Raw genomic sequence first — 24,406 nt, forward strand, 5'->3', positions numbered from 1 at the left:
CCCCGAGTTAAGTGTTGTTAAAAGTAAAGGTGATGTAACATAGAGCTAAACATGCTCTGTTCCATCTTTTTAGGAATGTGTCGTAGACATCATATCTAAAAAGACAATATATGATACAAGAAAACAATAAAGTTTATAAGGTAAAAGATCAAATATCATGTTTTGGCCCTTTTTTACTGGCATTTTAAGTTAATGAACTTGTTAGGACTGACTCTTCAGAAAAAAAAGCAATATTTAGATTTTTAGTGTCCACATTTTGATGTAAAACAGTAGTTTGACTAAACCAATTATATTGTTGAACTAAATTGTGATTGGACTAAATGTTTTATTTAAAGATCAGGAATGAAGGTGAGATGCTGCAGCACAGTTAATATTTCTGATGAATAAAATTCTGTAGCAGAATCAGCTCAGTGTGCAGGGGAGCAGCACCCTGCCCTGTTCTCCATATAATAACAGACCTCTCTCTCTCTCTCTCTCTCTCTCTCTCTCTCTCTCTCTTTCTCTCTCTCTCTCCACATATAAAAGCTGGAATCAGGGTTTCCAGGGCTGCAGTGAAATCAGTGCTCCCGGTCCACTAAGGTCTCATGAGCTGTAAGTCTGCTCGCAAGCCAGCCGTCTCCACTTTGGTTAATATGGACGCTGCGGGGGAAAAGCCCCCCCAATGACTACCTGGTCTGGTCCCTCTGCAGCACCTTGTACATCAACTTCTGCTGCCTGGGCCTCATAGCCCTCATCTACTCCATCAAGGTGAGAAACAACAGCAAGGTTATCTCTCTCTCTCTCTCTCTCTCTCTCTCTCTTTCTTTGTGTGTACTAACCTATAAACTGTAAGGGCCTGTATATAGGCCAATAGTTTCTCACTTTCATAACTACATAACTTATGTAATAGATTCATAGTAGTTAATGAAAAATGTATGAATATTATTATAAAAATAAGGCTGCAGTTTAGGGGGTTAACAGTTGTTTCTTTGATTTAAATGAACAAGAACTAGAAGAAGAAGGTAAATCTTATGTGAATACCTGCTCTCAGGTAGAGTATGCCAGCTGCAAGCTAAAAGCTCAAATAGAGCTGTGTATCATGGTACCTTCTCATGACCAAATGTTCAGCAAGCTGAGTTACAGCTGCTGCTGCTGCTGCTACCAGGTCAGACTTAAAAACAGCAGTAGACACATTTGAGCAGGAAGTGGTTTAACCTGAACTGTACATACACTGAAGCGAGTGGTGTACTGAATATAAAGGTAAGAAGGCAACATTAGAGACTCAGCAATAGATGACATCACAGGGGTACATGAAACTATCACTCTCAGTACAAAGTAATTTCTTGCCAATTTGCAACGTGTCACATTCTAGGCTGGAGATTCCTCTCCTCGTCTGCAGAGGTCACTCTCTTCTGAGTTGTAATTGCTGGCTGCTCACCTGAAGCTTGTTTTATCATTACTCTCTCTGTATGTCCTGTATTTTGTTAGGGTCTTTGTGAAGTCTTTCCAGATCTTTCTTTGCAATTCTAAGCCTTGTTACTCATTGTTCTTGGTGTTTTTGTGATCTTTGACCTTCTGCTTGTCTCCTGGTTTTTATGCTTTACTGGATTTTGCCTTTATTCTGGTTACCACGGCCTGTTTGTAATTTCCCTGACTGTAATAAAGTTCTCTCACGCACGTCAGTTCTTCGTTGTCAAACAACCCTCAATCCTCAATGACATAGATCCAATACATTTAAATCAACGTTTAAGAAAACAAAAGTTCTCTTTAAAGAACGGTTCTTCCTCAAGAAAGACCCTAGATAGCCAGGATCTACATTACCCAGAATTCATAGCAAAGGTATAAACTGTTCAATTATGCTGCAGACACAGAACGATACATGATGAAGAGAGCAGAAATTGGGCCACCAGCGCCCTTTCTTTGTGGCATTTGTATGCTCTCCCTGTGTCTGCGTGGGTTTCCTCCCACAGTCCAAAGACATGGAGTCAGGCCAATTGGACAAGCGAACATGCCCCTAGGTGTGAGTGTATATGTCTGTGTGTCTGCCCTGTTATGGACCGCTGACCTGTCCAGGGTGTTTCCTGCCTTCTGCCTAATATCCCGCTGGCATAGGCTCCATCGTTCCCCCCTATGACCCAGAAGGATGAGCAGCTTAGATAGAGTGTAGAGATACAGGAAATACATTATTAGAACAATACAGATTAGAACATATTAGAATAATACAATTATTGTTAAAGAAATGTTTTCAAACATAAAAATAAAAGTGTAATAAAATCCTTCTTGGCTCTCCAGTCTTGTTGAATGTTTGCCACCTGATGAGGTTCTTTTAAATGACTAGAACTTCTCTATCAGTTCTCCACCAATCTCCTACAACACTCTGCAGACACTTAGAGAACTGAGGTCTGCAAGTGCATCTTTAGTCAAACAAAGTTAGAAAAAACGAATCCTTGAAAATTAAAAGCCGTCCACATTAAAGGCTTTAAATGGCATGTTTAAGGCAGCTTTAAATAGCAGTGCTCTGTAGGTGGTTATATATGCACAACATGTGCAATAAAACATCATTAAAACTCAAACCGCTCCACAAGCTTACTGTGTGTATAATTATCACACAGGTCTATTTGCAGTGAGGACTGAGGTTAAAAACCTCAAGAGCAGTGAATCCTTTATAGAGAGCTGTGAAATACTCCAACATACAATGAAGAATGGGATTTACTAATAATTCCTCAAACTTTAATTTTTTATTCATATAATCATAAATGTCTGTCAGACACATAGATGATTGTATAACAGTGTTTATTGTGGAAGTCTGCGCTGTTCGTTTATTTACAACTACAATAATGCTAATTTCTGATAGCAACCCAGTGACTTTTTCCATGTTCATTTAGCATTGAGCTAATGGGTTTAATACTACTCAGCTCTGGCCCACACACAGACATTTGAAGCTTTTATCTGACATTCAGGTATCATTTTTTACTTCGTACATCATAGTTTTACCCTGATTCTTTCAGTAATCAGTGCAACTTAAGATCTAATTCTGAATGTTACTGAATTAGCCTGTTACATGTCGAGTTGCATGAGGAGTTTATCAAGACTTCAAGTCATAAATCTAAGACTAGAAGGGACCCTGTGTTAACTGTGTAAGCTTCTGCTGGATTTAAGAGGGAGAGAGAGAAAGAGAGACAGTGTGTATTATGATACAGAGAGAGGGAGCATAGTAAAACAGAGACAGAGAGTACTGTGATAGAGGGAGAGAGAGAGAGAGAGAAAAGAGAAAGAGAGACAGAGCATATTGCGATACAGGGAGAGAGTGAAAGCGTAGTACAACAGAGAGAGGGAGAGAGAGATAGAGAGTGGGCGTAGTGTGTTAGAGAGACAGAGAGATAGACAGAGAGAAAGAGAGAGTTGTGCACTAGAGAGAGAAAGATGGGGTGATAGACAGGGCAAGTGAAAAAATGCCCAAGTGCCTGAAATTTCTGTAAAAAAGCAAATCTTCTCCACTGTAAAACAATAATCATCTTAACTTATACAAGTGAATAAACAGCCTGTTTTACAATGTTTAGTTCATTGAACATCAAATAGTGAGTGAACAGAACAATGAGTGTTACATTGTGTTCACTCATTACTTGGAGTACAATAAAGTAAAAATGAAGGCAGGTTATTTACTATTTTAAGTTAAGTTAAAACTCCAAATTAGTTTTTACAGTGTAGATAAAAATCACTCATTCTAAAACCAGTCCAAGCTGGGCTCGACGCTGTACATGAAAAAATGTTTACCTAATATTTTCTCGTCCTCGTCAGGCTCGGGTCAGGCTGCAGACCTCCAGGTTTACCAGGGCACAAAATCACCAAGACGGAAAGCTTTGCTTTAGTGATATTTTATACTTAAAATATTGTTTCTTGTTTGGTTACTGGTGAGAAGAATGAATGAATACTACTGAATTTACAGAATGAATATTTAGCTTTCAAAATATATAAAAGCTGTAGATAAAATGTTTCTGTGTTAGCAGGACATTAGAGAGGAGACGTGTAGAAGAGCTGTTGATTTTGAGAGAGAGAGGAAGTGTGCAGAGGACTTTAATAATGACATCTTTAGGGAAACATCTCAGATTTTGACATTTATTTTTATTTCTCTTACAAACCATATTTTCATTCTTCTTTTGTTTAGTTAGTAAACAATTTTGTTTATACGACAATCAACACTGCAGAATCAGCGCACATTTTGTTGATGTCTAAATCCTAATGCTAAATAAAAAGTAGCAGCTGCAAACTTTTCTTCTGCATAGTTCTGTCGCTGATAAATAAACAAAGAAATGAGCAGCGGTGTAGGTGTATTTATAGACTTGTTTGGATGGAACTGCGGTTTCCTCTGTGGTGACTCGCACAGACCTGAGAAGCCTGCGGAGATCTTTAGTTGGGACTCCAGAGCTCTTTATTATTGATATGCACTGCTGGGAAAGTAGCAACCATGCTGAATTTCACCTGTAAGCTGTTTGCCTGACTGTGGACTGATGGTGGCCCAAGAAATTCTTCAGCAGCTTTAAATTTTAGTCAATTGAATGTGTGTATTTGACCCCTGAATCTGTCTTATTCATCACTGTTCTAAAGGTTCACAAACGGGTTTTCATCAGTGAGATGCATAAATATGAGATATAGAGGCACAAATCTTGCAGAAATTATGATCAATCAAAAAGGTTTAAACATTTTTATACTGTGGTAAAGAGAACTGTTTGTGTGTAGAAAATATATAAAAAGTTTTTATAAGCCAGGTGTTTACTTACTTACACAAAACTTACTTAAAAAAAACAGGAACCGCGTCACTATATAACAACCATCACCACCCACCTGGTCATGTTCTGCACAAAACCGCATAAATGTTTTAACCACAGGATGAATTCTTGAGAAATGATTTGTTCTGTTCCTGTAGTAAGGGTTTTATAGTGTCTATGTGTTTTTCAGAGGTGGGTAGAGCAGCTTCACCACATATTGTTCCTTCTGTATCATTGCATGTATCTTTACATGCAACAGTACCCAGTAAAACACTGATTACTTAGACCACAGAAACAGATGTTTTGTCAGGCTTTGTTGTTCCCTTTTTTATGCACTTTTCCACTTTAATGTGCTCTAAAATAAAACGATAAAGCTCCAGAGTGAAAGATGTGACCAATCACAAAGCTAAAACTTAAATTTAATCCTTTAACATAAGCACAGTAAAATACCTTTACAACAGACATTTGGGGGTTAATTGCTTCAACTTGTTTTACACTGAAAAATATTTCATTTGTTTTGGAATTAATTGTAATTTGCAACTTAGATCAGAAATTATGAACATCTACAGGCTGATCAAGCTGCCTGTTTAAGATTAAGCAGCAGTGACACTGAAAATAACGCACCACAAGTATAACGCACCCACTAGATAGAAAAACAAACAGAGAATACATGAATGAGAACAGCCCCAAAACATGAGGTAACCTAAACAAAAAACACAATGACAAAAGAGTGTGATTAATCATAATCCTGTATATTTTGGCATTTTTGAAACAGTTTCAGTGGAAAAATAATGATATGAATGAAACAATGTTGGAGTTGGAATTGGATTTGTGATCCCCTATGCATGAAATTACAATGTAAAATGTGTGTTAACATGCAGTTAAGCTGCCCATTAAAGGGCTAATCATTTAGCGTCCCCAAAGTTTTGATTATTTTTGTTTATTTATATACTTGTGTTTACCACTTCTTGGGTTAACAATTTGTAAGACACTAACAGCAGATTTTCGGTTCCAAAACAAAGCCTAATTAAGGTTATTGTGCACTGTGATACACCTCTCTGTGACATATCTGAGAAGTACAACTGACAATCTATGCTATAACACACCAGTAGCCATTTTGCCACTAGAACAGTTATTGTCAAGTTTGATCCACTGTGATCCCACAGCCGTTCATAGGCAGGAGTGGAAAAAAGCGTCTCCTCCAAGCCTGCTGAGCTGTCCAGTGATGTTGTGTAGGTGCCAGTTTGAAAGGACTGAAAGGATGTCACTAAGAAATAACAATTAAAGAAAACTGTCAAGGCAAGATCTGGGAGAACAAGGAAACAATCATATTTAACTGCTTGTATACTGGCTGGAAGGCAAAGCAATATCCCCATATAACAGATCTGCAGGAAGGTTTAGCTGGCATATTAGGGGTGGTGCACCATTCTACTGTGCAGTGTTGCTTGTATAAACATGATCTGCATAGAAGAGTCATCAGAAGGAAAATCTTACCTATGGCATCAGTACAGAAATCAAAAGTCTGAAGTATGCAAATGTCTAGATAAGCCAGAGATATTTTGGAAACAAGTGCTGCGGACTGATGAAGTAAAAATGGAATCCTTTTGCCACAATCACCATAATTAATATTTGTCTTCTGTTTACTTGTCTTTGTTGTGCATGCTGTTGTTGGCAAAGAGGGGTGTTTATTCGCCAATGCATTGCCTGAAAGGGTGCACAGGGGAGGGGCTGCTGCCTGCAGCGTGTGCACGAGCTGTGATAGACCTTTCTCACAGTCATTGCATCGTAACATTGGGCTGTAAATAGTACCGTTAATAAACTTCTGCCTGCATCGTTTAACAGAGTGGCAGTGGGTTTTTTGCCAGTTTTCAGCTTCCTTGGTGTCTGGTAGTTCCTCCAACATGGACGGAAAGGCTAGTTTGACTTAGTCAAAGTGCATCGTACAAAACTTGAAAACATTTGAACTTTGTATGTGTGACCCCCACCTAGAAAATGATAGATGTTGTCACAATAATTCATTTCTTTATACAAAATAACATTCATCATTTTGTTCTTCCATTTTTTTTTATTTGTAAAACCTTTCCAGTTCATACTGTTTATCATTAAAAGAGAACACAACAACTATAAAAGAGAACATAATAACATTATAATAGAATACAAAAATGTTTTGTGTTCTTTCTGTGTTTTCTTTAGTTTCATTTCTAGGTGATGTGGTATTTTGGGTCTCTGAGGCAACATATATATTTCAGTTTCCTTTCCTTTACAGAAGCAGGTTTTGTTCTACTCTTTGTGACTGAAATACAGCAAAGTACATTTTGTCTGACCTGCATGTGGCGATACGTAGGTTAATTTTTAAAAGCAGTGCAGGTCCAGTGCTTCATTCCTGGGTTCTGTTGCTTTTAATGGACATAAAAATATTTACCACAAATTTGTTTTGGCTGTTGGCTGTCAGACAAGCTCACTGTGCACGTGGTGTGTCTTCATTTCATTCAGACACTCTGTTTTAGCTTGGTGGGGGAGATTTCATTGTTTTGCGCCAGTGACTCACTCAATGTGTTACTCACACTCTCGCCCCCTCTGTTCAACACTTTTGTATCACTAAAGTCTCTATCAGTTGCATACTTCTTTTTACTAGCAGCTACAAAATGCATTAAAGAGGAAACATGTTATTTGGTCTCTTTTTTTAACCTCTTTTCCTGTTTTACAGAACAGTGCATGTGTATACTCAGGGAGGAGCATCTGCTGTGGCTGCTTCCTCCAAGATTGAATACAGCTACTTACACCACTCACATCTACTCACATACAAACTCAGTTTGAGAACTCAACCTCTCTCAGCTCTTCCACGCCTCAGGATCTAAGACCACCTGACCTACATCCATATTATCATTTACATCAAGATGTACATTCTGGTTTCCTCCCACAGTCCAAAGACATACAGTTAGGCCAACTGGAGATGCTAAATTGGCCCTAGGTGTGAGTGTGTGTGTGTGAGTGTGTATGTGTGTGTGTGTGTGTGTGTGTGTGTGTGTGTGTGTGTGTGTGTGAATGTGTATGTCTATGTGTCTGCCCTGTGCTGGACTGGTAACCTGTCCAGGGTGTTTCCTGCCTTCTGGCAAATGAGTGCTAGGATTTCCCATTTTTTCCATTCATTATTTTTATAATCAACCCATAAATGCCATAATCTAGTGCACACCTGCTTTAAAAATACTAAGATATTTCAAGAGTTTTGAAATATGAAGTGTATGTTTTTTTCTTTTAGAAGCTAAATATTACTCTTTTGAATCAGGGGCCTCTGACCCCGTCCTTTTTTGCTAAAGTTGAAAGAACAAAAACACTAAAATTCAGCATGTTGCTAACAACAGTATTTGAAGAAAGAAAGAAATTTAGGTCTCTTTCTGGCCCAGGAATGACCACATTAGATTTATTTAGGAATCTTTTTAAATGTCTGTATACACAGTCACTGAAATTCCATCTCAAATATTACAAAACAAAGTTATATCTTGACCATGTTCAGATCTGATCTGTTTCTACAGCAACGCTACAACAATTTAATATAAAACCAACAATTGAAATATTTTATTGTATAAAGTATTATCTCATATTTAATACAATTAGATTTTTGCTTAACTTACCCCTAAAATACTGTTCTGTCGCATTATGTGAGATGATGCAAAGAGTCATTTTCATTTAAGCCTTTAGAGGAGGACAGACTAAAAACAGTTAAGTTCTGTTTTCATTCAGAGCTAAGCAGTAGTAGGAAACTTTATGAACCTTTTGATTCATCTGTAGGTCATTCTGTAAAAATGGGAGTGTGAGCTTAGACTGAATGGCATGAGTCTCATGAGTCAAAAGTCAAGTCTGCCTAACAGAAAGAGAGGTCAGGAGTCACTCCTGTAGTAGAGGCTGTGCTGCTTTGTGTTATACCTCTCTGGCTGTATTTTAAAGCCTCAGTAAAGACATTTTGATACACATTCACTCTTCGCTGCTCTCTCATGAGAACTGTATGAGCACACTCACAACCTAAAGTGCTGCTCCACTGGGGATTTAAAGCTGAGGAAAAACTGACCTCACAGGCAGTCATACTCATGAACTTGTCTGCTCTCTCTTACACTCACTTTCACAAGCCAATGTTCTCTCTCACCCACATATTTCAGAAGAATGAAATAAATGCACATTTAGTACAGAAAGCAAACAAAAAAAACTTGCTGCCAAATTTCTCATAAACTGTAAATTGGTTAGCAACTCCTTTTTGTCTAAGTGGTTAAAGAGTCAAAATGAGGAGCCCTCTAAAGCTATGAAACTGGGTCATGCCGTATCTTTGTCTAATTCTGTCTGTCACTTCAGTGCAGCCATCCTGCTCTTGCAGTTGAATGAAATACTGAATAATGCTTTAATGTGCAGTATATTCCATAACTGTGATCTGATCATTATTTTCAGCATTAACTAGACATTTCCTTTGATTCCTGATCGTAACTGTGCTGTACTGTCAAAACAGATGTTTCTTAATTCTGGGTCAAAGATGGAAAAAAAACTTCAAATCCAAATTCCCAAAAAGTTGGGACAGTTTGTGAAATCCAAATAAAAACAGAAAGCAGTGATTAGTAAATTCTGTTTGGCCTGTGTTAAATTTAAAACAGTACAACAACACAATATTTGATGTTTTACCTTATGAAATTTATTGGTTTTTGTAAATAGTTGCTCTTTCAAAATATGATGCCTGCAACATGCTACAAAAAAGTTGGGACAGGAAAATGTTTACCATAAATTTATACAATAATAATCACAGTTATACAAGTCATCAGCTGTGCAACCACACAAGGCCTTTGCTGTTATCATTTAAGCTTAATAATAATATTAATAATAATAGTAGCTCTGCATGACGCGCCTCTAAAGCACCTTCACAAAAGCGGAGCCGCCACAGTATTATATGAACAATATGAACACAGGACAGCGCACAGCTCACAGCTTTAATTGTTAGGTCTGGAGCTGTAACACAGTCACTATGACGAAGTTCACATCTGACGACGCGACATTACAATTAACTTATCTCATCATTACTGGGCGGAGTGACGTCCATTCCTCTTTGATTTCGCTGTTAGGTGGCGGGAGTCCTGTAGAGTCTCTTCCCCACATCATTTTCAGTTTTTTGCTGATAGAATAGCTGCACTAAATATACAAACACCTATTAAACGTAATGTTGCCTCCCCAAATGCCGGACTAGGCTATCCTCTCAACACTCGATCTTTTCTGTCTTTATCAATTTTTGACCACGATCGCCTGATTTTTGAGCTTCTGTGACCACACGTGCCCTCTACACGTTTATTTCACGTTAAAGTGATAGAACTTTTTACATTTGGATAAATAAAATATTTGAAATAAAAATATTTGACTATGAGCGAATCAGAAACTGCTAATTTAAATGATAACTCTCTAGGCCAATCAGAAACCGTGACCATCAAGTTCTCTCATACACTCTATCAAGCTCTCTCACACTCACTATCAAGAATGCCTTACAGTTTGATAGCGAGTGTGAGAGAGTATGATAGTGAGTGTGAGCGAGTTTGATAGTGAGTGTGAGAGAGTTTGATAGTGAGTGCGAGCAAGTTTGATAGTGAGTGTGAGAGGTTTGATAGCGAGTGTGAGAGAGTATGATAGTGAGTGTGAGAGAGTTTGATAGTGAGTGTGAGCGAGTTTGATAGCAAGTGTGAGAGGTTTGATAGCGAGTGTGAGAGAGTTTGATAGTGAGTGTGAGAGGTTTGATAGCGAGTGTGAGAGAGTTTGATAGTGAGTGTGAGCGAGTTTGATAGTGAGTGTGAGAGTTTGATAGTGAGTGTGAGAGTTTGGTAGTGAGTGTGAGAGAGTTTGATAGTGAGTGCGAGCGAGTTTGATAGTGTGAGAGAGTTTGATAGTGAGTGTGAGCGAGTTTGATAGTGTGAGAGAGTTTGATAGTGAGTGTGAGCGAGTTTGATAGTGAGTGTGAGAGGGTTTGATAGTGAGTGTGAGAGAGTTTGATAGTGAGTGTGAGCGAGTTTGATAGCAAGTGTGAGAGGTTTGATAGCGAGTGTGAGAGAGTTTGATAGTGAGTGTGAGAGGTTTGATAGCGAGTGTGAGAGAGTTTGATAGTGAGTGTGAGAGTTTGATAGTGAGTGTGAGAGAGTTTGGTAGTGAGTGTGAGAGAGTTTGATAGTGAGTGCGAGCGAGTTTGATAGTGTGAGAGAGTTTGATAGTGAGTGTGAGCGAGTTTGAAAGTGTGAGAGAGTTTGATAGTGAGTGTGAGCGAGTTTGATAGTGTGTGTGAGAGAGTTTGATAGTGAGTGTGAGCGAGTTTGATAGTGAGTGTGAGAGGGTTTGATAGTGAGTGCGAGCGAGTTTGATAGTGAGTGTGAGAGTTTGATAGTGAGTGCGAGCGAGTTTGATAGTGAGTGTGAGAGTTTGATAGTGAGTGTGAGAGTTTGGTAGTGAGTGTGAGAGAGTTTGATAGTGAGTGCGAGCGAGTTTGATAGTGTGAGAGAGTTTGATAGTGAGTGTGAGCGAGTTTGATAGTGAGTGTGAGAGTTTGGTAGTGAGTGTGAGAGAGTTTGATAGTGAGTGCGAGCGAGTTTGATAGTGTGAGAGAGTTTGATAGTGAGTGTGAGCGAGTTTGATAGTGTGAGAGAGTTTGATAGTGAGTGTGAGCGAGTTTGATAGTGAGTGTGAGCGAGTTTGATAGCAAGTGTGAGAGGTTTGATAGCGAGTGTGAGAGAGTTTGATAGTGAGTGTGAGAGGTTTGATAGCGAGTGTGAGAGAGTTTGATAGTGAGTGTGAGAGTTTGATAGTGAGTGTGAGAGAGTTTGGTAGTGAGTGTGAGAGAGTTTGATAGTGAGTGCGAGCGAGTTTGATAGTGTGAGAGAGTTTGATAGTGAGTGTGAGCAAGTTTGATAGTGTGAGAGAGTTTGATAGTGAGTGCGAGCGAGTTTGATAGTGTGTGTGAGAGAGTTTGATAGTGAGTGTGAGCGAGTTTGATAGTGAGTGTGAGAGGGTTTGATAGTGAGTGCGAGCGAGTTTGATAGTGAGTGTGAGAGGGTTTGATAGTGAGTGCGAGCGAGTTTGATAGTGAGTGTGAGAGTTTGATAGTGAGTGTGAGAGAGTTTGATAGTGAGTGTGAGAGGGTTTGAGAGTGAGTGCGAGCGAGTTTGATAGTGAGTGTGAGAGTTTGATAGTGAGTGTGAGAGAGTTTGATAGTGAGTGCGAGCGAGTTTGATAGTGAGTGTGAGAGGTTTAAAAGTGGGTGTGAGAGGTAAGTTAGAATTTTGGCCTAAATGGCCTCTCATACTGAGGGGCTTCATGTTGATATTAGTCAAGTCATTTCTTTTCATTGTTAGTGAACAATGAAATTGTGTTGCATCTCCAAAAGGTGCCATTAGCATACACATTTATGTAAATATACAAAAGAGAGTATAAAATATGAGTTAAATACAAAAACAACAAAAAATAAACAGTAATAGAAATAATATGTTGAAAAAAACATACACACAAACTGTAGTGGGAGAAGGCCACTCAGTGGTCAATTTCCCCCTAACTCCATAAACACAACCTACTTTAGGTTCATCTCAGGTTAGGGTTTTCCTGGACAGTGATCAATCGATCAGACTGTGATAATTATACACACAATCAAGCAAGTGATATCTTTAATAAAGGGTCACTTATTACTAGAAAAGTATTCTAATTTCACACTATGGTTACATAAAGCTACTTGAAACCTCTCACAATCTTACATCTGAAAGAAACATGATTACTAGAAAGAGGAGATGACATTTCTTAGGAAAAGAACATAATTACAAAGTTAATCACACAAACAATGCTTAACTGGAAAGAAGTTACATAGTATAGAGTAAAGGATATGCTCAGTACATTATCTAGTTGCTATTGATATTTCTGTAGATATTTATGGCAGAACCTCTATTATGCTTGAAGTATGGCATTTTCCATGAATATAGTCATCCAAAGTTACAGACTTACACAGTTGTGCTTCTAAGGGAAAGAAAACATGATAACTCAAAATAAAAACTATATGAGGTTTAAGCATGATTCAAGGGAACATATGGATTTACTAATGTTATGATATTTTTAGAAAAATAATAAAATAATTAATCAAAGATCAACTCAATAATAATCTCAATTAGTGAAATTGGGTTACAGGTTCAGAATCACAAAATAGCTAGCAACTGTAAGGAATTTTAGCATTAATTATATATATAAACCAATCTCTTTACTGAAGAACCCTTGAAGAACCATCTTTTTTAAAAGGGAACAATGGGAAAAATTCCACTTTCAAAACGGAATCAGTTGGTGTCTTCATTCCCCAAGTTAAGTGTTGTTAAAAGTAAAGGTGATGTAACATAGAGCTAAACATGCTCTGTTCCATCTTTTTAGGAATGTGTCGTAGACATCATATTTAAAAAGACAATATATGATACAAGAAAACAATAAAGTTTATAAGGTAAAAGATCAAATATCATGTTTTGGCCCTTTTTTACTGGCATTTCAAGTTAATGAACTTGTTAGGACTGACTCTTCAGAAAAAAAAGCAATATTTAGATTTTTAGTGTCCACATTTTGATGTAAAACAGTAGTTTGACTAAACCAATTATATTGTTGAACTAAATTGTGATTGGACTAAATGTTTTATTTAAAGATCAGGAATGAAGGTGAGATGCTGCAGCACAGTTAATATTTCTGATGAATAAAATTCTGTAGCAGAATCAGCTCAGTGTGCAGGGGAGCAGCACCCTGCCCTGTTCTCCATATAATAACAGACCTCTCTCTCTCTCTCTCTCTCTCTCTCTCTCTCTCTCTTTCTCTCTCTCTCTCCACATATAAAAGCTGGAATCAGGGTTTCCAGGGCTGCAGTGAAATCAGTGCTCCCGGTCCACTAAGGTCTCATGAGCTGCAAGTCTGCTCGCAAGCCAGCCGTCTCCACTTTGGTTAATATGGACGCTGCGGGGGAAAAGCCCCCCCAATGACTACCTGGTCTGGTCCCTCTGCAGCACCTTGTACATCAACTTCTGCTGCCTGGGCCTCATAGCCCTCATCTACTCCATCAAGGTGAGAAACAACAGCACGGTTATCTCTCTCTCTCTCTCACTCTCTCTCTCTCTCTCTCTCTCTCTTTCTTTGTGTGTACTAACCTATAAACTGTAAGGGCCTGTATATGGGCCAATAGTTTCTCACTTTCATAACTACATAACTTATGTAATAGATTCATAGTAGTTAATGAAAAATGTATGAATATTATTATAAAAATAAGGCTGCAGTTTAGGGGGTTAACAGTTGTTTCTTTGATTTAAATGAACAAGAACTAGAAGAAGAAGGTAAATCTTATGTGAATACCTGCTCTCAGGTAGAGTATGCCAGCTGCAAGCTAAAAGCTCAAATAGAGCTGTGTATCATGGTACCTTCTCATGACCAAATGTTCAGCAAGCTGAGTTACAGCTGCTGCTGCTGCTGCTACCAGGTCAGACTTAAAAACAGCAGTAGACACATTTGAGCAGGAAGTGGTTTAACCTGAACTGTACATACACTGAAGCGAGTGGTGTACTGAATATAAAGGTAAGAAGGCAACATTAGAGACTCAGCAATAGATGACATCACAGGGGTACATGAAACTATCACTCTCAGTACAAAGTAATTTCTTGCCAATTTGCAACGTGTCACATTCTAGGCTGGAGATTCCTCTCCTCGTCTGCAGAGGTCACTCTCTTCTGAGTTGTAATTGCTGGCTGCTCACCTGAAGCTTGTTTTATCATTACTCTCTCTGTATGTCCTGTATTTTGTTAGGGTCTTTGTGAAGTCTTTCCAGATCTTTCTTTGCAATTCTAAGCCTTGTTACTCATTGTTCTTGGTGTTTTTGTGATCTTTGACCTTCTGCTTGTCTCCTGGTTTTTATGCTTTACTGGATTTTGCCTTTATTCTGGTTACCACGGCCTGTTTGTAATTTTCCCTGACTGTAATAAAGTTCTCTCACGCACGTCAGTTCTTCGTTGTCAAACAACCCTCAATCCTCAATGACATAGATCCAATACATTTAAATCAACGTTTAAGAAAACAAAAGTTCTCTTTAAAGAACGGTTCTTCCTCAAGAAAGACCCTAGATAGCCAGGATCTACATTACCCAGAATTCATAGCAAAGGTATAAACTGTTCAATTATGCTGCAGACACAGAACGATACATGATGAAGAGAGCAGAAATTGGGCCACCAGCGCCCTTTCTTTGTGGCATTTGTATGCTCTCCCTGTGTCTGCGTGGGTTTCCTCCCACAGTCCAAAGACATGGAGTCAGGCCAATTGGACAAGCGAACATGCCCCTAGGTGTGAGTGTATATGTCTGTGTGTCTGCCCTGTTATGGACCGCTGACCTGTCCAGGGTGTTTCCTGCCTTCTGCCTAATATCCCGCTGGCATAGGCTCCATCGTTCCCCCCTATGACCCAGAAGGATGAGCAGCTTAGATAGAGTGTAGAGATACAGGAAATACATTATTAGAACAATACAGATTAGAACATATTAGAATAATATAATTATTGTTAAAGAAATGTTTTCAAACATAAAAATAAAAGTGTAATAAAATCCTTCTTGGCTCTCCAGTCTTGTTGAATGTTTGCCACCTGATGAGGTTCTTTTAAATGACTAGAACTTCTCTATCAGTTCTCCACCAATCTCCTACAACACTCTGCAGACACTTAGAGAACTGAGGTCTGCAAGTGCATCTTTAGTCAAACAAAGTTAGAAAAAACGAATCCTTGAAAATTAAAAGCCGTCCACATTAAAGGCTTTAAATGGCATGTTTAAGGCAGCTTTAAATAGCAGTGCTCTGTAGGTGGTTATATATGCACAACATGTGCAATAAAACATCACTAAAACTCAAACCGCTCCACAAGCTTACTGTGTGTATAATTATCACACAGGTCTATTTGCAGTGAGGACTGAGGTTAAAAACCTCAAGAGCAGTGAATCCTTTATAGAGAGCTGTGAAATACTCCAACATACAATGAAGAATGGGATTTACTAATAATTCCTCAAACTTTAATTTTTTATTCATATAATCATAAATGTCTGTCAGACACATAGATGATTGTATAACAGTGTTTATTGTGGAAGTCTGCGCTGTTTGTTTATTTACAACTACAATAATGCTAATTTCTGATAGCAACCCAGTGACTTTTTCCATGTTCATTTAGCATTGAGCTAATGGGTTTAATACTACTCAGCTCTGGCCCACACACAGACATTTGAAGCTTTTATCTGACATTCAGGTATCATTTTTTACTTCGTACATCATAGTTTTACCCTGATTCTTTCAGTAATCAGTGCAACTTAAGATCTAATTCTGAATGTTACTGAATTAGCCTGTTACATGTCGAGTTACATGAGGAGTTTATCAAGACTTCAAGTCATAAATCTAAGACTAGAAGGGACCCTGTGTTAACTGTGTAAGCTTCTGCTGGATTTAAGAGGGAGAGAGAGAAAGAGAGAAAGAGAGACAGTGTGTATTACGATACAGAGAGAGGGAGCATAGTACAACAGAGACAGAGAGTACTGTGATAGAGGGAGAGAGTGAAAGCGTAGTACAACAGAGAGAGGGAGAGAGAGATAGAGAGTGGGCGTAGTGCGTTAGAGAGACAAAGAGATAGACAGAGAGAAAGAGAGAGTTGTGCACTAGAGAGAGAAAGATGTGATAGACAGGGCAAGTGAAAAAATGCCCAAGTGCCTGACATTTCTGTAAAAAAGCAAATCTTCTCCACTGTAAAACAATAATCATCTTAACTTATACAAGTGAATAAACAGCCTGTTTTACAATGTTTAGTTCATTGAACATCAAATAGTGAGTGAACAGAACAATGAGTGTTACATTGTGTTCACTCATTACTTGGAGTACAATAAAGTAAAAATGAAGGCAGGTTATTTACTATTTTAAGTTAAGTTAAAACTCCAAATTAGTTTTTACAGTGTAGATAAAAATCACTCATTCTAAAACCAGTCCAAGCTGGGCTCGACGCTGTACATGAAAAAATGTTTACCTAATATTTTCTCGTCCTCGTCAGGCTCGGGTCAGGCTGCAGACCTCCAGGTTTACCAGGGCACAAAATCACCAAGACGGAAAGCTTTGCTTTAGTGATATTTTATACTTAAAATATTGTTTCTTGTTTGGTTACTGGTGAGAAGAATGAATGAATACTACTGAATTTACAGAATTAATATTTAGCTTTCAAAATATATAAAAGCTGTAGATAAAATGTTTCTGTGTTAGCAGGACATTAGAGAGGAGACGTGTAGAAGAGTTGTTGATGTTGAGAGAGAGAGGAAGTGTGCAGAGGACTTTAATAATGACATCTTTAGGGAAACATCTCAGATTTTGACATTTATTTTTATTTCTCTTACAAACCATATTTTCACTCTTCTTTTGTTTAGTTAGTAAACAATTTTGTTTATACGACAATCAACACTGCAGAATCAGCGCACATTTTGTTGATGTCTAAATCCTAATGCTAAATAAAAAGTAGCAGCTGCAAACTTTTCAAAACTTCTGCACAGTTCTGTCGCTGATATATAAACAAAGTCCTTCAGAGTGGTCTGGTGTCCTGTTTGCCTAACCTCTTTTGAGGTTTAGGTTTCCATGTTAGTCCTAGGTGGTGTTCTGCAAACTTGAAATGAGCAGCGGTGCAGGTGTATATATAGAATTGTTTGGATGGAACTGCGGTTTCCTCTGTGGTGACTCGCACAGACCTGAGAAGCCTGCGGAGATCTTTAGTTGGGACTCCAGAGCTCTTTATTATTGATATGCACTGCTGGGAAAGTAGCAACAATGCTGAATTTCACCTGTAATCTGTTTGCCTGACTGTGGACTGATGGTGGCCCAAGAAATTCTTCAGCAGCTTTAAATTTTAGTCAATTGAATGTGTGTATTTGACCCCTGAATCTGTCTTATTCATCACTGTTCTAAAGGTTCACAAACGGGTTTTCATCAGTGAGATGCATAAATATGAGATATAGAGGCACAAATCTTGCAGAAATTATGATCAATCAAAAAGGTTTAAACATTTTTATACTGTGGTAAAGAGAACTGTTTGTGTGTAGAAAATATATAAAAAGTTTTTATAAGCCAGGTGTTTACTTACTTAAACAAAACTTACTTAAAAAAAACAGGAACCGCGTCACTATATAACAACCATCACCACCCACCTGGTCATGTTCTGCACAAAACCGCATAAATGTTTTAACCACAGGATGAATTCTTGAGAAATGACTTGTTCTGTTCCTGTAGTAAGGGTTTTATAGTGTCTATGTGTTTTTCAGAGGTGGGTAGAGCAGCTTCACCACATATTGTTCCTTCTGTATCATTGCATGTATCTTTACATGCAACAGTACCCAGTAAAACACTGATTACTTAGACCACAGAAACAGATGTTTTGTCAGGCTTTGTTGTTCCCTTTTTTATGAACCTTTCCGCTTCAATGAGCTCTAATATAAAATGATAAAGCTCCAGAGTGAAAGATGTGACCAATCACAAAGCTAAAACTTAAATTTAATCCTTTAACATAAGCACAGTAAAATACCTTTACAACAGACATTTGGGGGTTAATTGCTTCAACTTGTTTTACACTGAAAAATATTTCATTTGTTTTGGAATTAATTGTAATTTGCAACTTAGATCAGAAATTATGAACATCTACAGGCTGATCAAGCTGCCTGTTTAAGTATTAAGCAGCAGTGACACTGAAAATAACGCACCACAAGTATAACGCACCCACTAGATAGAAAAACAAACAGAGAATACATGAATGAGAACAGCCCCAAAACATGAGGTAACCTAAACAAAAAACACAATGACAAAAGAGTGTGATTAATCATAATCCTGTATATTTTGGCATTTTTGAAACAGTTTCAGTGGAAAAATAATGATATGAATGAAACAATGTTGGAGTTGGAATTGGATTTGTGATCCCCTATGCATGAAATTACAATGTAAAATGTGTGTTAACATGCAGTTAAGCTGCCCATTAAAGGGCTAATCATTTAGCATCCCCAAAGTTTGGATTATTTTTGTTTATTTATATACTTGTGTTTACCACTTCTTGGGTTAACAATTTGTAAGACACTAACAGCAGATTTTCGGTTCCAAAACAAAGCCTAATTAAGGTTATTGTGCACTGTGATACACCTCTCTGTGACATATCTGAGAAGTACAACTGACAATCTATGCTATAACACACCAGTAGCCATTTTGCCACTAGAACAGTTATTGTCAAGTTTGATCCACTGTGATCCCACAGCCGTTCATAGGCAGGAGTGGAAAAAAGCGTCTCCTCCAAGCCTGCTGAGCTGTCCAGTGATGTTGTGTAGGTGCCAGTTTGAAAGGACTGAAAGGATGTCACTAAGAAATAACAATTAAAGAAAACTGTCAAGGCAAGATCTGGGAGAACAAGGAAACAATCATATTTAACTGCTTGTATACTGGCTGGAAGGCAAAGCAATATCCCCATATAACAGATCTGCAGGAAGGTTTAGCTGGCATATTAGGGGTGGTGCACCATTCTACTGTGCAGTGTTGCTTGTATAAACATGATCTGCATAGAAGAGTCATCAGAAGGAAAATCTTACCTATGGCGTCATTACAGAAATCAAAAGTCTGAAGTATGCAAATGTCTAGATAAGCCAGAGATATTTTGGAAACAAGTGCTGCGGACTGATGAAGTAAAAATGGAATCCTTTTGCCACAATCACCATAATTAATATTTGTCTTCTGTTTACTTGTCTTTGTTGTGCATGCTGTTGTTGGCAAAGAGGGGTGTTTATTCGCCAATGCATTGCCTGAAAGGGTGCACAGGGGAGGGGCTGCTGCCTGCAGCGTGTGCACGAGCTGTAATAGACCTTTCTCACAGTCATTGCATCGTAACATTGGGCTGTAAATAGTACCGTTAATAAACTTCTGCCTGCATCGTTTAACAGAGTGGCAGTGGGTTTTTTGCCAGTTTTCAGCTTCCTTGGTGTCTGGTAGTTCCTCCAACATGGACGGAAAGGCTAGTTTGACTTAGTCAAAGTGCATCGTACAAAACTTGAAAACATTTGAACTTTGTATGTGTGACCCCCACCTAGAAAATGATAGATGTTGTCACAATAATTCATTTCTTTATACAAAATAACATTCATCATTTTGTTCTTCCATTTTTTTTTATTTGTAAAACCTTTCCAGTTCATACTGTTTATCATTAAAAGAGAACACAACAACTATAAAAGAGAACATAATAACATTATAATAGAATACAAAAATGTTTTGTGTTCTTTCTGTGTTTTCTTTAGTTTCATTTCTAGGTGATGTGGTATTTTGGGTCTCTGAGGCAACATATATATTTCAGTTTCCTTTCCTTTACAGAAGCAGGTTTTGTTCTACTCTTTGTGACTGAAATACAGCAAAGTACATTTTGTCTGACCTGCATGTGGCGATACGTAGGTTAATTTTTAAAAGCAGTGCAGGTCCAGTGCTTCATTCCTGGGTTCTGTTGCTTTTAATGGACATAAAAATATTTACCACAAATTTGTTTTGGCTGTTGGCTGTTAGACAAGCTCACTGTGCACGTGGTGTGTCTTCATTTCATTCAGACACTCTGTTTTAGCTTGGTGGGGGAGATTTCATTGTTTTGCGCCAGTGACTCACTCAATGTGTTACTCACACTCTCGCCCCCTCTGTTCAACACTTTTGAATCACTAAAGTCTCTATCAGTTGCATACTTCTTTTTACTAGCAGCTACAAAATGCAATAAAGAGGAAACATGTTATTTGGTCTCTTTTTTTAACCTCTTTTCCTGTTTTACAGAACAGTGCATGTGTATACTCAGGGAGGAGCATCTGCTGTGGCTGCTTCCTCCAAGATTGAATACAGCTACTTACACCACTCACATCTACTCACATACAAACTCAGTTTGAGAACTCAACCTCTCTCAGCTCTTCCACGCCTCAGGATCTAAGACCACCTGACCTACATCCATATTATCATTTACATCAAGATGTACATTCTGGTTTCCTCCCACAGTCCAAAGACATACAGTTAGGCCAACTGGAGATGCTAAATTGGCCCTAGGTGTGAGTGTGTGTGTGAGTGTGTGTGTGTGTGTGTGTGTGTGTGTGTGTGTGTGTGTGTGTGTGTGTGTGTGAATGTGTATGTCTATGTGTCTGCCCTGTGCTGGACTGGTAACCTGTCCAGGGTGTTTCCTGCCTTCTGGCAAATGAGTGCTAGGATTTCCCATTTTTTCCATTCATTATTTTTATAATCAACCCATAAATGCCATAATCTAGTGCACACCTGCTTTAAAAATACTAAGATATTTCAAGAGTTTTGAAATATGAAGTGTATGTTTTTTTCTTTTAGAAGCTAAATATTACTCTTTTGAATCAGGGGCCTCTGACCCCGTCCTTTTTTGCTAAAGGTGAAAGAACAAAAACACTAAAATTCAGCATGTTGCTAACAACAGTATTTGAAGAAAGAAAGAAATTTAGGTCTCTTTCTGGCCCAGGAATGACCACATTAGATTTATTTAGGAATCTTTTTAAATGTCTGTATACACAGTCACTGAAATTCCATCTCAAATATTACAAAACAAAGTTATATCTTGACCATGTTCAGATCTGATCTGTTTCTACAGCAACGCTACAACAATTTAATATAAAACCAACAATTGAAATATTTTATTGTATAAAGTATTATCTCATATTTAATACAATTAGATTTTTGCTTAACTTACCCCTAAAATACTGTTCTGTCGCATTATGTGAGATGATGCAAAGAGTCATTTTCATTTAAGCCTTTAGAGGAGGACAGACTAAAAACAGTTAAGTTCTGTTTTCATTCAGAGCTAAGCAGTAGTAGGAAACTTTATGAACCTTTTGATTCATCTGTAGGTCATTCTGTAAAAATGGGAGTGTGAGCTTAGACTGAATGGCATGAGTCTCATGAGTCAAAAGTCAAGTCTGCCTAACAGAAAGAGAGGTCAGGAGTCACTCCTGTAGTAGAGGCTGTGCTGCTTTGTGTTATACCTCTCTGGCTGTATTTTAAAGCCTCAGTAAAGACATTGTGATACACATTCACTCTTCGCTGCTCTCTCATGAGAACTGTATGAGCACACTCACAACCTAAAGTGCTGCTCCACTGGGGATTTAAAGCTGAGGAAAAACTGACCTCACAGGCAGTCATACTCATGAACTTGTCTGCTCTCTCTTACACTCACTTTCACAAGCCAATGTTCTCTCTCACCCACATATTTCAGAAGAATGAAATAAATGCACATTTAGTACAGAAAGCAAACAAAAAAAACTTGCTGCCAAATTTCTCATAAACTGTAAATTGGTTAGCAACTCCTTTTTGTCTAAGTGGTTAAAGAGTCAAAATGAGGAGCCCTCTAAAGCTATGAAACTGGGTCATGCCGTATCTTTGTCTAATTCTGTCTGTCACTTCAGTGCAGCCATCCTGCTCTTGCAGTTGAATGAAATACTGAATAATGCTTTAATGTGCAGTATATTCCATAACTGTGATCTGATCATTATTTTCAGCATTAACTAGACATTTCCTTTGATTCCTGATCGTAACTGTGCTGTACTGTCAAAACAGATGTTTCTTAATTCTGGGTCAAAGATGGAAAAAAAACTTCAAATCCAAATTCCAAAAAAGTTGGGACAGTTTGTGAAATCCAAATAAAAACAGAAAGCAGTGATTAGTAAATTCTGTTTGGCCTGTGTTAAATTTAAAACAGTACAACAACACAATATTTGATGTTTTACCTTATGAAATTTATTGGTTTTTGTAAATAGTTGCTCTTTCAAAATATGATGCCTGCAACATGCTACAAAAAAGTTGGGACAGGAAAATGTTTACCATAAATTTATACAATAATAATCACAGTTATACAAGTCATCAGCTGTGCAACCACACAAGGCCTTTGCTGTTATCATTTAAGCTTAATAATAATATTAATAATAATAGTAGCTCTGCATGACGCGCCTCTAAAGCACCTTCACAAAAGCGGAGCCGCCACAGTATTATATGAACAATATGAACACAGGACAGCGCACAGCTCACAGCTTTAATTGTTAGGTCTGGAGCTGTAACACAGTCACTATGACGAAGTTCACATCAGACGACGCGACATTACAATTAACTTATCTCATCATTACTGGGCGGAGTGACGTCCATTCCTCTTTGATTTTGCTGTTAAGTGGCGGGAGTCCTGTAGAGTCTCTTCCCCACATCATTTTCAGTTTTTTGCTGATAGAATAGCTGCACTAAATATACAAACACCTATTAAACGTAATGTTGCCTCCCCAAATGCCGGACTAGGCTATCCTCTCAACACTCGATCTTTTCTGTCTTTATCAATTTTTGACCACGATCGCCTGATTTTTGAGCTTCTGTGACCACACGTGCCCTCTGCACATTTATTTCACGTTAAAGTGATAGAACTTTTTACATTTGGATAAATAAAATATTTGAAATAAAAATATTTGACTATGAGCGAATCAGAAACTGCTAATTTAAATGATAACTCTCTAGGCCAATCAGAAAACGTGACCATCAAGTTCTCTCATACACTCTATCAAGCTCTCTCACACTCACTATCAAGAATGCCTTACAGTTTGATAGCAAGTGTGAGAGAGTTTGATAGCGAGTGTGAGAGAGTTTGATAGTGAGTGTGAGAGAGTTTGATAGTGAGTGTGAGAGAGTTTGATAGTGAGTGTGAGCGAGTTTGATAGTGAGTGTGAGAGAGTTTGATAGTGAGTGTGAGCGAGTTTGATAGTGAGTGTGAGAGAGTTTGATAGTGAGTGCGAGCAAGTTTGATAGTGAGTGTGAGAGGTTTGATAGCGAGTGTGAGAGAGTATGATAGTGAGTGTGAGCGAGTTTGATAGCGAGTGTGAGAGGTTTGATAGCGAGTGTGAGAGAGTTTGATAGTGAGTGTGAGAGGTTTGATAGCGAGTGTGAGAGAGTTTGATAGTGAGTGCGAGCGAGTTTGATAGTGAGTGTGAGAGGTTTGATAGCGAGTGTGAGAGAGTTTGATAGTGAGTGTGAGCGAGTTTGATAGCAAGTGTGAGAGGTTTGATAGCGAGTGTGAGAGAGTTTGATAGTGAGTGTGAGAGGTTTGATAGCGAGTGTGAGAGAGTTTGATAGTGAGTGCGAGCGAGTTTGATAGTGAGTGTGAGAGTTTGATAGTGAGTGTGAGAGAGTTTGGTAGTGAGTGTGAGAGAGTTTGATAGTGAGTGCGAGTGAGTTTGATAGTGTGAGAGAGTTTGATAGTGAGTGTGAGCGAGTTTGATAGTGAGTGTGAGAGTTTGATAGTGAGTGCGAGCGAGTTTGATAGTGTGAGAGAGTTTGATAGTGAGTGTGAGCGAGTTTGATAGTGAGTGTGAGAGGGTTTGATAATGAGTGCGAGCGAGTTTGATAGTGAGTGTGAGAGTTTGATAGTGAGTGTGAGCGAGTTTGATAGTGCGAGCGAGTTTGATAGTGAGTGTGAGAGTTTGATAGTGAGTGTGAGCGAGTTTGATAGTGAGTGCGAGCGAGTTTGATAGTGAGTGTGAGAGTTTGATAGTGAGTGTGAGAGAGTTTGATAGTGAGTGCGAGCGAGTTTGATAGTGAGTGTGAGAG

The 24,406-nt window shown here is 38.3% G+C and overlaps 1 long non-coding RNA gene across 1 annotated transcript in view; it reads left to right on the forward strand.

Moving 5' to 3' along the window:
- Positions 1-561: 561 nt before the first annotated feature.
- The window catches only part of LOC118811976, a 32,511-nt gene continuing 8,666 nt past the window's right edge, over positions 562-24,406 (forward strand). Inside the window, exons 1-2 of the long non-coding RNA XR_005007517.1 lie at positions 562-747; positions 13,608-13,829. This is a non-coding gene — a long non-coding RNA (uncharacterized LOC118811976). The remainder of the gene's footprint in view (positions 748-13,607; positions 13,830-24,406) is intronic.

This window comes from Colossoma macropomum, unplaced genomic scaffold, assembly GCF_904425465.1.
Source record: "Colossoma macropomum unplaced genomic scaffold, Colossoma_macropomum, whole genome shotgun sequence".
Classification (NCBI taxonomy): Eukaryota; Metazoa; Chordata; class Actinopteri; order Characiformes; family Serrasalmidae; genus Colossoma; species Colossoma macropomum.